We start from the raw sequence: 13,141 nt of genomic DNA on the forward strand, positions 1-13,141 counted from the left end.
TTCTGCTCTTGGGAAAATATTTCCATTTTTTAAAGTTTGATCATAAACTTGGCATCTTAGTGGCTTTTTGTGAATTGGCCAGTGTGGTAGCCTTATTTTTGAAAATGTTAGGAATCTTTCATTATCAAAATATTAGCTTTTATTTCTAGAAAAATACTAAATTCAGGAAGAAGAAATGTTGATGTATGTTTTTAAGGCTTCTACAAATAGTTAAATTATCAATAAACCAGGAGAGCTAACCAATGTTAAGAGCAGAGAAGGAGGTAATTAGAACACTAAGTAAAGGAAAGCAAAACATCAACTCTCCTCCAAACTACAGGAGTGTTCTTTTCATACTTTCATTTTATTATCACTCTCTTTTCTGCTTCATTTGACACTGAAAAGGGTTTTTAATGTAAATTTTCAACTCCCCATCACAACCACACACTCAGATGTAATAAATACATATAACACACATAAAGAATACAGGAAAATGATTTTTTTTTTGGGTGTTGTTGCTGTGATTCAGGTCAATATCTGCAATCCAGGTGCATACACAGTACAGGCAAGCTGGAGGAATGCTCGCTGGGACAGAAGCTGGTTGACTTTTTCACCCCAGCATTGCTCACATTCATCTCAGCCCTGAGCTGCAGCTTTGCCCTCTGGCTGCCACAGCAGCACCTCTTGCACTTTCCTTTGAAACCCCTTAGCAGGAATGGGGGCCTGCCAAATGAACCAATCTAATACTGCACTTCTTGCATACCCCTTTTTACTGGAAATAAAGTCAATCTATAAATAACTTGGAAATTTTGTGCTGGTCTTAATACATAGTTAATCATATTACAAAAAAAAAAAAAAGTCCAGGTAGTATGTGGAAATTAATTTTATTTACTAGACTTCCTGTAAAAGTACAATAGGAAACACAATTGTTTTTCTTTCCCTACCTAACAGCCAGCACTGATGACAGCTGAATAGCTCTGTATCACATACTAAAGTATGATACTGATAAAGAAAATCAAGTATTTGTTTCTTTGTGGTTGTTTTCAAGGATGATTTTCCCAAAGTTCAAAATTGCAGATGCTTTGTATTGTGGCATATAAAACCCAACTTTGAACATGCTTTAATCCTGACATATCTCTAGAGGAGAAATGATAAAGAACCCGCTAAAGATTATTCCTTAAATTCCCATGAGCTTTTATAAAAACCTGTAAGAAGGTGAGCTTGTGTGGGCTGAGTGCTTAGCTAAAGCATGCCTGAAATGTGCTTGAAACTTAGCATGGAATTCTCTTTTGATGTGGGGAATTTTCACTAATAGCACCTGATAAAGTCACTGCACTTTGTGATGCTGGCCCTAATTTTCCCTAGCACAAAAAGAGAGAGAGAGAGAGAGAGTCTTTAATTTTCCTAAATACTTTGTGGGATTAGAGTTTTCTTAAGCAACAAACCTACTTTGTAGTGCATCCACTGCTCAGACAGGCCATCTATAATGTATGAACTGATTGGTTTTTCCTCTGCCATTTTTACAGAAGCAGCTTTCTAAGCAGAAAGTTTGAAGCCAAACCATTTTATGTAGCTAAAACCAATGAGCGTACCACGATTTGACCCTTCAAAAGTTCAATTTTGCTTCACTTAAAATCTGTTTATTTATGAAATGTTATGGATGTTCAGCTCTTGGCTATCATGTATCACTTTTTAGAATCCTTTAAGTTGATAAATGTCCAGGTCTGGGGCACCCAACGCAGGAAATGAACCTGATTCCAGAGGAGCCACTCAGATGGGCTGAAGCACCTCTGTGGTGCAGACAGGCTCAGAGTCAGGGGGAGAGGAGAAGGCTCTGGGGACACCTTAGAGCACCTTCCAGCATCTAAAGGGGCCATAGCAGAGCTGGATTTTTAACAAGGACAAGGGGAGATGGCCTTAAGCGGAAGGGGAGAGGATTTAGATTAAATATTAGCACAAAATTTTTTCCTCTAAGGGTATGAGGCACTGGAAGATGTTGCCCAGAAGGGTTGCGGACTCCCCATTCCTGTCTTCAAGACCAGGCTGATTGAGGCTTTGAACAGCCTGCTCTAGTGGAAGGTGTCCTTGCCCATGGTGGGGGGTTAAACCCCCTGTGGAGGGTGTTCCTTCCATCCCCAAACCTTCTGTGATTTTGCATAATTGCTCAGCAGCTGTTTGCCCCCCAGCCTGTACTGATGGATTTTCCATCCTCAGCACAGGACACTGCATTTGTCTTTGTTTCAGCATGAGATTCCTGTCATGCTGTAGCTGTGGCTGCTCAAGGTCACCAGCTGATCAGGCACTCCTCTCAGTTTGTTCCTGTTAGCCACATCTCAGGCTCTGGCAGACTCCAGCCCACAGGGAGCCCCAGCTGCTGTGACCTGCTCCTTTTCTCAGTTGCCATGAATGCTCATAGTTCAAACCTCTGTGAGTTGCTGCTCCTCTGCAGAAATTCAGAAAATCCTGAGTTGCTTTGTTCAATTTCTTCTGGATTCTGCTGATGCCAGGAGCTGTAGGATGCCTCTCTTTCTCCTGACAGCCTGATTCAAAGATGCAGGGATGATGATGAGGTTTTATGCTACTTAGGGTGAGTCAGTTCTTACCTACTGAAAACCCTCTAAGCTGCTTCCTTGCCTCTGCCCCTTTTCCTGGGGAGCCACAGAGTGGGAGCAGCAGCTTTGCATGCCCAGAGTGATGCTGAGTGCTCAGCAGATGTCACCCACATTGCTGGGTGCGACTACACATCATCAGCAGCTCTGTGCCAGGCAATGCACATCGAAGGGAAGAATAAACTGTACTGGAGTTTCTGGTATGAGTGCTTTCCTCAGTTTGTCCACTCAAATATTTTCTCTTGAAAACGTGGTGACAAAGAAAATCAGAAGTTCTGTGTGATTGAAAAGTCATCATGCACTATTCAGATGAGCAATATGGTTACTGGATATTATGCCCTGTCCTCACTGGGCTAGTTTGTTGCACTTCGGCTCTTTTAATAACAGCTTTTTTATCTCTTGCATTCAGTGGTTAATGATATTTGCACAAGAAAAACTGCTCCTTGGTCTTCAAAACAGTTTTACAGTTTTGCTCATCAACACTGAAAACTCAATGTGAGTCACTGTACTTAAAAGATACTGAGATGGAGAAGTAAAACAGTAACAAATGGAAATTAAAAGTGGTAGAATGTCTTTTTTAATAGCTCTGAGGGATGATGTGCTTATGTAGTAATGAAAAGTTACAGCTTCTCATTCTTTTTTATTTGAGACAGTGAAATTGCATCTGGAATTTCAGAGGAAAGAGTGGAGCACCTCCACAATTCAGAGACACCATATTAAACCTTCCATCTCTGTAGCTACTTTTCCTGTTATTTGGTAGTCTATACAGCATATTAGTAGATTCCTTTGGGAATTCAGGTGTGACTTCCAGAGGAATTTAAGAATTTAGGTACTGTTGCTCTGAGCTCCTTTGGAAAGCTTAGGGAACTGAGAGTTCAACATTAAGAACTGGGCCATATGTTTTCCAAAATCTATCCCAGTGCTCCAACACACCTGATGCTAGAGCTTTGTAACCATGTCACAGTGGTTCAAATTCAAAACTTGAATTCCTTCCAGAACCACATTTTTACCTTTTAGGAAGGCTGAAGAAGATCTTGTTTTCTATTTGATAGAAAACAGGAACAGTGAAGGAACTCGAGGATATACAGGGAATTTTTTTGTGTTACTACAAATTAGAGTGCTACAAAACAGGAAAGAGGATTTCAGAGTTGCAGAGTAATGAGAACTAACCTGCTTCTGACTGACCAGGAACTCATCTGGAAGGGTGCACTTTATCTCCTGAGTTTAGTTCTGGGTCTCTCACTTCAGGAAAACCTTGAGGGGCTGGAGCTCATCCAGGGAAGGCAACAGAGCTGGGGAAGTTCTGGAGCAGCTGAGGGAGCTGGGGTGGTTGAAAAGGAGTGTTGGGGGAACCTTCTCACTTGTACAATGCCCAGAGGAGGCTGGAGGCAGGTTGGAGTTGAGTTCTTCTCCTGGGTGAGCAGTGCCAGGGGCAGGGGAGCCTGTCTCAGTGTGCACCAGGTGCTGAGGGATGCTCCCAGTGCAGGTGACTCTGGGTGGAGCCCAGGGCAGAGGCTGGAATTGCCTCCTGTGGCTAACAAGGGACACCTGTGGCTCGTGTGACCTGAGGCTCCTGTGCTGGGACTGCCAGGAGATAAAAGCCCAGGGGTTGCTTCATTCAGGATCCTGTAGGGGGATAGAATATAAGTAAATAAAGGTAGTATAGAAAATAATCTTATCCCCTAAAGAGTTGCAGCTGGGTTAATTATTAAAGGTTAGGAGCAGGCCTGATGTTAACAGGCCACAGCTGTAGCCAATAAGAAGAGTTATAAAAGAGTGGATTGGTGGGAACTGGAGTCAGTTGGCTGCTGTGAGGACAAGGAAGAGTCAGTGCCCAGAGGAGCTGCCTACAAGAAACATCAAGGAGGTATGAAACTTTAGCAATATGGAACCCTTGCAGTGTAATGGTAATAGAACTCTTGTAATATAATGACAACAGGATCCCTCCTTAGAAGTACCAGCTTGAGCAGTTACTTTATTATTTTACCAAGAGTAAATAATTTTAAGGCTCTGGATGGCTGAGAATCTGCTGTGGGAAGCCAGAACTTGAGCTGGAAACCTGAGGTGGTTGTGAGTGTGGGGTGGCCTCTTTCACAGCTCAGCAAGTGCTGGTGTGGCTCCTGGATACTTGGATAGAGGAGGTTTAGATTGGCAGTTAAGAAAAATTTCTTCTCTGAAAAGATGGTCAGTCATGGGAAGAAGCTGCCCAGGGTAATGGTGGAATCAGTGTGGCTGGAAGTGCTCAAAAGCTGTACGATGTGGTTAATGGTGACCACAGTGCTGCTGGGCTAATGGTTGGACTGGGTGGTCGGAGAGGCCTTTTCCAACCTTAAGGATTCTATGGCTCTGCACCAGCTTTCCTTTCAGATTGTGAGTAGTGATAGCCTCATGATAAAATTGGTTTTAAATTGAGGAGTTTAAGAGGCAATATAGCACTCCATAGAAAATAATTTGGAGAGTCGTCAAGAAAATAAGAGAAGGGTTTCTAGGGGTTTCAAATTTCATTGCTCTTTAGTGCTTTTCATTGGGCCATTTTTTCACATCTGGTGTGAAATCCAGCTGAAGGCAATTTGAATGATTACATTTGCCACTGTCTGTTAGCTCAAAGGCCTCCCCTGCAGCATTGTGCTGTCAGCCTCAGCTGAGGAGCTGGTGGGTTGGTGAGGGAGACTGAAATACCTTGTGATGCAGACAGGTGGTATTCCCAACCCAGCCAGGGCTGGCAGGAGCAGCACAGGGAAGCTCTGGCTGCCACTGCCTGCAGCTGGAATCCTTTGGTTCCCAGAGCTGCCAGTGCAGAGCTGCTAATGGACTCTGACATCAGGACACAGAAAGGGAAGTGAGGACTTCAAAGCTGTGCTCTGAGTTTTTACATGCAGCTTGAAGATCCCAGTATTTCTGAATATGCATGGCTTTAATCTAAACACCACATAGTTTTGCTGACCTATGCAATGTTGATATTTCTACCCTAATTTGTATGTGTTTCTCTGTGCACTGCCTGGTTTAGTTCTAGGAAAATGGTTGGAGTGCTGCTGAGTCAGTGCAGCTGGGATAATGAGTCGACCTACTTTTCCTGTCTCATTGGGACATCCATGTGTTATTGGAAGAAAAAATTAATTGCTACAGATAATCCTTTCCACGGTAAAGTCAATGTGGAAAATCACTTCACCTATCACTGTATTTGTCCCCAACCCCATCCATAAAAGCAGCCTACAGCAATAATACGAGGAACAGCACTAGCTGAGAAAAATATGAAAGTGGTGTTCATGTATAACAGCTGTGCAGCCCAAGGTCATAAAGCAAGTGCACAAAGCATCAAAAGGTGGGCTGCAGCAAACTACTTTTTGTAAGTTTGCAAAGGAATGGTGAAGAAGTGGAAAGTATGCAGTATCTTTTGATACAAGATATTCACTTTTAAAATGAGCAAGGATCTATGCAAAAAAACCCCTTGATTTTTATCTGCAAGTCTTTTATGTGCTCTCTTTAAGGAAAAACACTGTTCTGGTATTCTGTGAGTAGAAGTGTTGCAACAACTAGAATTTATTTCAGTCAAATAGGTCTGAAATCAGAGTGACTTCCTGGTTCATGAAGCTTTATACATTTATTACACATTGCACAGTGACCATACCTGGCTAGCTGTGGGGGGATAGAATGTAAGAGAATAGTGCAGAAGGCAATCTCACCCCTGAGGAGTTGCAGCTGTGCTAATTACTAAAGATTAGGAACAGGCCTGCCCTTAACAGGCCACAGCTGTGTCCAGTCAGGATGAGTGCTATAAAAGAGTGAGAGAGCTGGGGTTTGTTGGCTGTGCTGTGAAGAAGGAGGAGTCAGCGCTGTGAAGCGCTGCCCATGAGAAATCACCAAGAAGGTATGGAACTTTTGCAATAAGATGACAACAGCTAGCCAGAATTTACCACTTTATCTGAGACTTTCTCTGACTTTGGGGAGTTTTTTCACAGAACTCACCTATGGTAATGCTGGTAAGGCGAGAGCACCAAGATTTGGCATAGCTTTTTGATGGTGACAGGCACGCCATCAGTTTGGGGATTTCTGTGCTGTGTGCCTGCTCAGAATCATCCCTAAAATAGCCCTGGGATGTTTGCCAGGTGCAGGGAGCCATGTCCAGGCTCATGCAGAGGTGCTGGCTCAGGCCCTGGCAGCAGGGCAGTGTATCCAGCACACCCAGTGTGCTACCTCAGGGTAGTTGTGCCTCCAGCTCTGGAATGAGGCTTATCGTGGAATTAGCTGAGCTGGCCCAGCATGGTGCACCCTCACACAGTCAGAAATATCCATAACATGATCTGTGCAGAGAGATCCCTACATCGTGATTGCCCTGATTAGGCAAGGGGACAAACCTGAGCTGGTGTGGAACATGGTGCTCTAGAAGAGATGGCATCAAAATGATTAAAAAAGTGGCCAAAGCACAAGAGTTTGTATGGAATTGCGGGCATGAAAATTACCTGGATGGCAGCCATTTCACTACTGAATTCACCCTGGTACCCTGTGTTTCTAGAGCTCATAAAAGGCTATAAATTAACAATGCCAGCTGCCTGCATGGAGCACATTTGTGGTATTTGCTATGTAACAGTGTCTTTCCAACAAAGCTACTCAATTTTCTGTGCTGTGGGCAGAGCTCTGTGTTCCTGCCATGCTAGCAGAATATCTGCTCCTCTCCTGCCAGCAGGGTCTGGCAGCAAACCCAGTGTGCCTGGCACAGGGAGACCAGAGCAGATTTTGCTCCCTGTGAGAAGCAGGTTTGCCTGCTGCTCTGAACACACCTGGGCCATGTACCCTCACTGTGGGACCTGCATGGAAGAAAGGATGAGCAGCAGCCTCATTCTTTTAGCAGGTGTAATTTCACGGGTTTTAACAGCTTAAAGCATCTCTTGGGTGCTTTATGCTCAGGTGTGGTGGTTCCAGAGCTGCTGGTGTGGAGAGTTTTGAGGTGCTGGTCCTTCCTGGCTCACCCCATCATCTCTGAGCTTGTGTCTTTCTCCTGAAAGCCTTTACCTGGTGAGGGCTCACAGCCTTCTCTGATCCTATCACTGATCCTATCAATGATTCAGTTTATCTGTGTGTTCTGTCCTCTCTCTGGTGGGAAAGGGGCAGATGGATGTTTCTTTGTCTCCAGGGACCACTTCACTGATGCTGCAATTCAGCATTGAATATTAAAGTTGCAGAGATGGTTTATGTAGCAAAACAATAAAGCGCTCATAATTCTGCCTCACATGAGAAATAAGGCAACCACACAGTTTAAAATAAATCTTCAGCTAACTCTAGACATAGGTAAAGTTGCTCAATATTATTAGTTTTGCTCTTCCACAGTCCAGTCATTTTCTTCATTCTCCTCTGAGATTTCTGCCTGCAGTTTCTCTCTAAACTCAGCATTAGATATTCTGTTTCAATGCAGCCCTGAAAATTGTGCATTTCTTTATTCAAACCCATGTTTCAGACATACTGAAACATACTCTTGGACACCACTTCATTTGGAAGATTTAAGGATCTTATAAGTGAACCCTCTTTCTGTGCTAGCTTGGAGAAACTATGATGGGGAAGAAAACTACTTGTTATTCATGAGAGAAACATATTTCCAATTAAAATATGTGTGTATAGTGAATAATTGTAGATTTCAGTATTAATTTTCTGTTTATTTCCACCATCCCCAAAACAGACACACTCTTACAAGTATGAGCAATCCTGGAGCTGTAAAACTGTAATATTCAGTATTATTTGGGAAATAATGCTGATTTTTTGTTGGAATTCTGTTCAAGATTTCACTTGGGCTGTATGCTGGTGGATTAACATCATAGTAGGAATGAATGCACACATCAAGTGCATAGAAGGAATGACAGGTAGATACACAGAAAATACATTTTGAATTTTTTGACTGTGAATGGTTCACACTGTCTGCAAGTGTTAATGAACCCTCACAGACCTCTCTGAGGGAAGGGTGGCACTTGAGAAACACAGCCAGGATTCTGTGTAAGGAGAAGATTCTGAAACTGTCCCATGTTAGGAAAATTACTTGAGATGACATTTGCTTCTTTAGGCCTGAGGGGTATTTTATCCTATGAGGATTTCATCTGTGTTATGGATGGATATGAGGAAAGAAGAAATAATTTTGGATAAAGAATGCACATGGTGTGCTCTCCCTGACTTTGGCTAAATTCAGTCACCCTTCATGAAGGCTGAATTTAATTAAAGTGTGTTTTTCCCCCTATACTTTCACTGGTCTGCTTTTATCTTTTAAGATCAGTACAAGGTAAAGTTGTCCTGCTTGTATGTAAAAATACTTGTACTTCTTGCCTCTTCATGTATTTGCAAGAGGAATTCTTGTTTTCTTTGTTAGGTTTTGAACCTTGTCTTTATTTCTATGATATTTTTCCCTATTTGTATGTTTTTCAGTGATAGTTTGTATTTGGAAGCATTTGTATTTTCAAGAGCAACTGCAATGCAGTCTGTTTAAATGCATTGCAAGGCATGTTTGGCATGATTGCAAAGAAAACACAGTCTAATTGCAAGATATTCCCCTTATTTTTAATTGGAGTACTGGCACTAGAGCTGTGGTGAAGTGTGGCTGTGAGGTGCTCTGATGGGTAATGTGCCATTATACATGCATTGAGTTTTCCTCTGTAAAACCAGATAGAACAGGTAACAAACAGCTAGAGAGAAATCACACCCCTTGTAGTGTCTGGGCAATGTAGGAGAGCATTTCCTCCTAAATTTTGTCACTTATGATACTGATAACAGGAACATCAGGCTTGGGTCTGATATATGCTTACCAAACATTGAAAATAACACAGAAAATTATTGAAATGGAAAGTTTTTCTTTGTTTGTCTTGTTAGGAAGTGCTTTTTATTTTGGTTCTTTCACTTTTCCATGTGCATCCAATTTTCACTTTGCCTTTTTTTCCCTCAATTATGTAAAATGTTCCTTTAGGCCTTTCAGTGGCAGTTCTGCAAGGGGATAAAACAATGTTTACAATCTCTGACCATGAAATTATCCATTTGTCCAAATAAAAGGCCAATATGTTGCGTTCTTTGGTGGTGCAGCATTATATTTAATGTTTTCATAAAAAGACCTGCTTAGCTAATGAAATTTAAAATTAAGACTACAAGTATTTAAATAATCTGATATTTAAGTTTCCTACTCTAGATGCATCTGCCTACTTCACTAGAATTCCAGTCTTATTAAAAGGTGAATTTATAATGAAGCTGAGGCAAACCTGTTATGTTTGCATGACAGATCTGTTTGCAAAGCTATCAGGAATTTGATAGATTTATCACAGTGGTTCTTGCTACTCATGCTGCTACATGAAGAAACCATAGTTCCAGCTATTGGAGGGTAGCTGAAATATCCCTAAATTTTGGGAATATACATTAAGATTACTTTATCAAGTTACTATCATAATTTATAAAACATAATATTTTGCAATAAAGTTTCTATTAAAATGTAGTTTGTATTTTTCTTCTGGAAACTCAGTGTAACTAGACAACACTACAATATTTGGTTTCTGTTCACACTTTTCTTATTTGTATTTTTTTTTAGTGAAAAATGCTGCCTAATCTAGACTAGTCTCATCATAATCCAAGTAGATTGTAAATTTTTTTCAGAGTATCATGTAAGGCAAATGAAATGATGAAAGGAACAGCCTATCTGGCTGTTAAGGTCATGACTTTTATACAGTGCTCTCATTTGAACAATCCGAATTTATGCTGTATTATTATAGTAAGACATCTTTGTGTTTCCCCTAGCTCTATTTGTAAGGAAGAAAAAGTTGTGACATCCTGTTTTCCTTCTGTCACATATCCCCATTCTGTGTGATCTTCTTGTGCCACTTCAGTCCTGCCTTGGAGAAAGACTTTTCTCCAGGCCTTTAGACATTTTCTTGCTCACAGAAGAATTTATAAGGGAGTACATCAGAAAAGGCTTCTGGACTCATGAATCTCTTCCTCATGCAGACTTGTGGTCCTGATTGTTGAGATGCTCAGAATGGTATTACTCAAAATCAGCTTCATCTATTATTTAGGTATTGATGAGACCCAAATTCCTGCCCTGTATTTTAGTGGGCTGGGTGAAGAGTTAGTTATGGAGAGTGAGAGGCAGAAAAAAATGTGGTGCTCCTATAGTGCATTGTCAGGAATACAGAAATGAGTTCCTGGGGAAGGAGAATCAATTGCATTGTCTGAAACCCCACTCTGAAGGACAGTGATTCTTCCAGAGCACACAGAACTGTGCAATTAACATTAATAATGGAGGGGATTAAACATTTTGAAATTGATTGTACAGTACCAGATCTTAAAGCTTTTATTTTATTACTTCAACAATTTCCTAGTTTAAATTTGTCTTTTAAAATGCTGATATTCAATTGTATGCACAGCTGGTCTGTGTAACAACCTGCTCCTTGAATGTGCTGTGCTTTTTAATTCCCTTCTTGTTCCTCACTCTACCCCTTGCATATCTCACCTTAAATTAACTTCCAAACTCCTGAGGGCTGGTAGTGAAACAGAACTTGGGGTTTTCAGCTTTTTCAGTAAATGTAAAATGTGTAAGGGCTGCGTGTGCCCCCTGTGAAATGATGAGAGAGGAATGACCAGGAAATGCTTGATTTAAATAGGAAGGAATGACCTGTGAGTGTTAAACACCTTAAAATTTCCTTGGATTCAAAGTGTTACCCTCTGATGTATCTGGAGATTAAGTTGTGCAAGTTTTCCTGTTCAGCAAAGCAACAGGGCAATTGATGTGTGAGCTGCTGCAAGAGCTGGGGATATTTTACTGCCTGGAAGGAAAATTTTGGAGCACTAATTAAAGCTCCCTATTTTACAATCTTTTCTATGGTTTTATTTTTAATTTGTGTGAATGTGCTAAAACCCAAAAATGCTTATCTTGACATTGTAGCTTGTATCTTGTAGAAGAGTTACAATTTGAGAGCCTCTGATAATATCAACAGCTCTGCCAGCTGAAGGGGATGAGGGATCTTGGCTGGAGTGGGAAGTGTAAATTCAGGTTACACAGCAGCCACAGGAATAGAAGTAAAACTGCCTCTCCCAAATCCTGTTTTGGCTTTTTGAAGGTGTGGACTATCACAGCCAAACTCTTTTCCAGTTGTTTTGGGAAGAAGTGTTGCCCTGGAGTGATGAGTGTTTTTCAAACATGGCACATTTGAGTGTGGTTACCATGTCTGAGCTCCTCTTGCTAGTGAGAAACTTAATCAAAATCAGCGAGGGTTTAGCATTTCACTGTTCTGTAAGTTGTTGGCAGGGATTCAGAGGTCTTGCAGCGCAACTGAGGAAATTGAAGGTGTTCAAGGACTAAGAGAAGAGCAAGGATAAGAGAGCTTGGCTGTCTGCTTGAAAATGCAGAGGAAATGTACAGGGAAAAACAATGGTGCCATATGGGGCTGCACCACACAAGTATAACTGTGCTGAATTGCATTCCAGAATAAATAACCCACATCTGCTTCATGGTGTTTGTAGTTCAGTGTGGCCACAGCTGCATCTAGATGTTTAGAATTCTGATATTATTTTTAACTGACTAGAGCAATCTTTAAATTGGGTAAGTATATGAGCAGATTGAATGTACTTGCCCTGTTTTACAAGGAAAATTGCTCTTCAGCTTCAGATTTTAGGGATCTTTAGGATTACTTTACCAAATTACTATTATGATTTATAAAACATAACAGTATCCTTTTGCTATAAAGTTTATATTAAAATATAGTTTTTATTTTCCTTCTAGAAACTTAGTGTAACTAGACAATGCTACATTAGTTGGTTTCTGTTCACACTTCTCTTATTTGTATTTTTTTTAGTGAAAAATTCTGCCTAATCTGGACTACTCTCATTATAATCCAAATAGATTTAAAGTTTTTTTCAGAGTATCATGTAAGGCAAATGAAATGATGAAAGGAGCAGCCTATCTGGTTGTTAAGGTCATGACTTTTATACAGTGCTCTCATTTGAACAATCAGAATTTATGCTGCATTTTAAGGAGCTTATTTAATGATGTGGTTTGCAATTTAGATTAGTTTATCCCTGAATTTTCCTCTAAAGTTATATAATGTCTTCAATTACACAAAAAGCTAATAAGTAATTAGTCCATTTTGCACACATAAAACCTCTAGGTGAAATGCAGTAATTTTTAAAGTACTTGTAATAAACCCTATATTACACTAATGAAATAATTAAATGAAAATATCCCCATTACTTAGTTCATGAGAGATTTTGTAGCGTGCTTATTTTTGCTGCATACAGATACTAATGGGAGAGGCCATTCCATTTTGCCACTTTTCATGGGTGGATTTTTTGTTTTGCTTTTCTTAGACTTTAATGAACAAAATATTTGAAAACTACAGGTGAATCAGGGATGAGGCGAACAGCTGATGAAACTGGAGTGAGAAAGTACAAACTGTTTCTCATGGAAATCAGGAGCAGCTCAGGGTGCCAACTGTCCTGTACAAAAAGAAAATGCAAATATTCCTATATTTAATCCAATTATTAGCCTGGAAATTCCAGCACAAAACTTTAAAGCCACGATCAGGGCTGGTTGTGCTGAG

At 40.7% G+C, this 13,141-nt stretch overlaps 1 long non-coding RNA gene across 1 annotated transcript in view; it reads left to right on the forward strand.

Moving 5' to 3' along the window:
- The first annotated feature begins 4,383 nt into the window (after positions 1-4,383).
- LOC135447739 (uncharacterized) overlaps positions 4,384-13,141 on the forward strand; it is a 53,198-nt gene continuing 44,440 nt past the window's right edge. The window contains exon 1 of the long non-coding RNA XR_010440284.1: positions 4,384-4,455. This is a non-coding gene — a long non-coding RNA (uncharacterized LOC135447739). The remainder of the gene's footprint in view (positions 4,456-13,141) is intronic.

The sequence above is a fragment of the Zonotrichia leucophrys genome, chromosome 4A (assembly GCF_028769735.1).
Source record: "Zonotrichia leucophrys gambelii isolate GWCS_2022_RI chromosome 4A, RI_Zleu_2.0, whole genome shotgun sequence".
NCBI lineage: Eukaryota > Metazoa > Chordata > Aves > Passeriformes > Passerellidae > Zonotrichia > Zonotrichia leucophrys.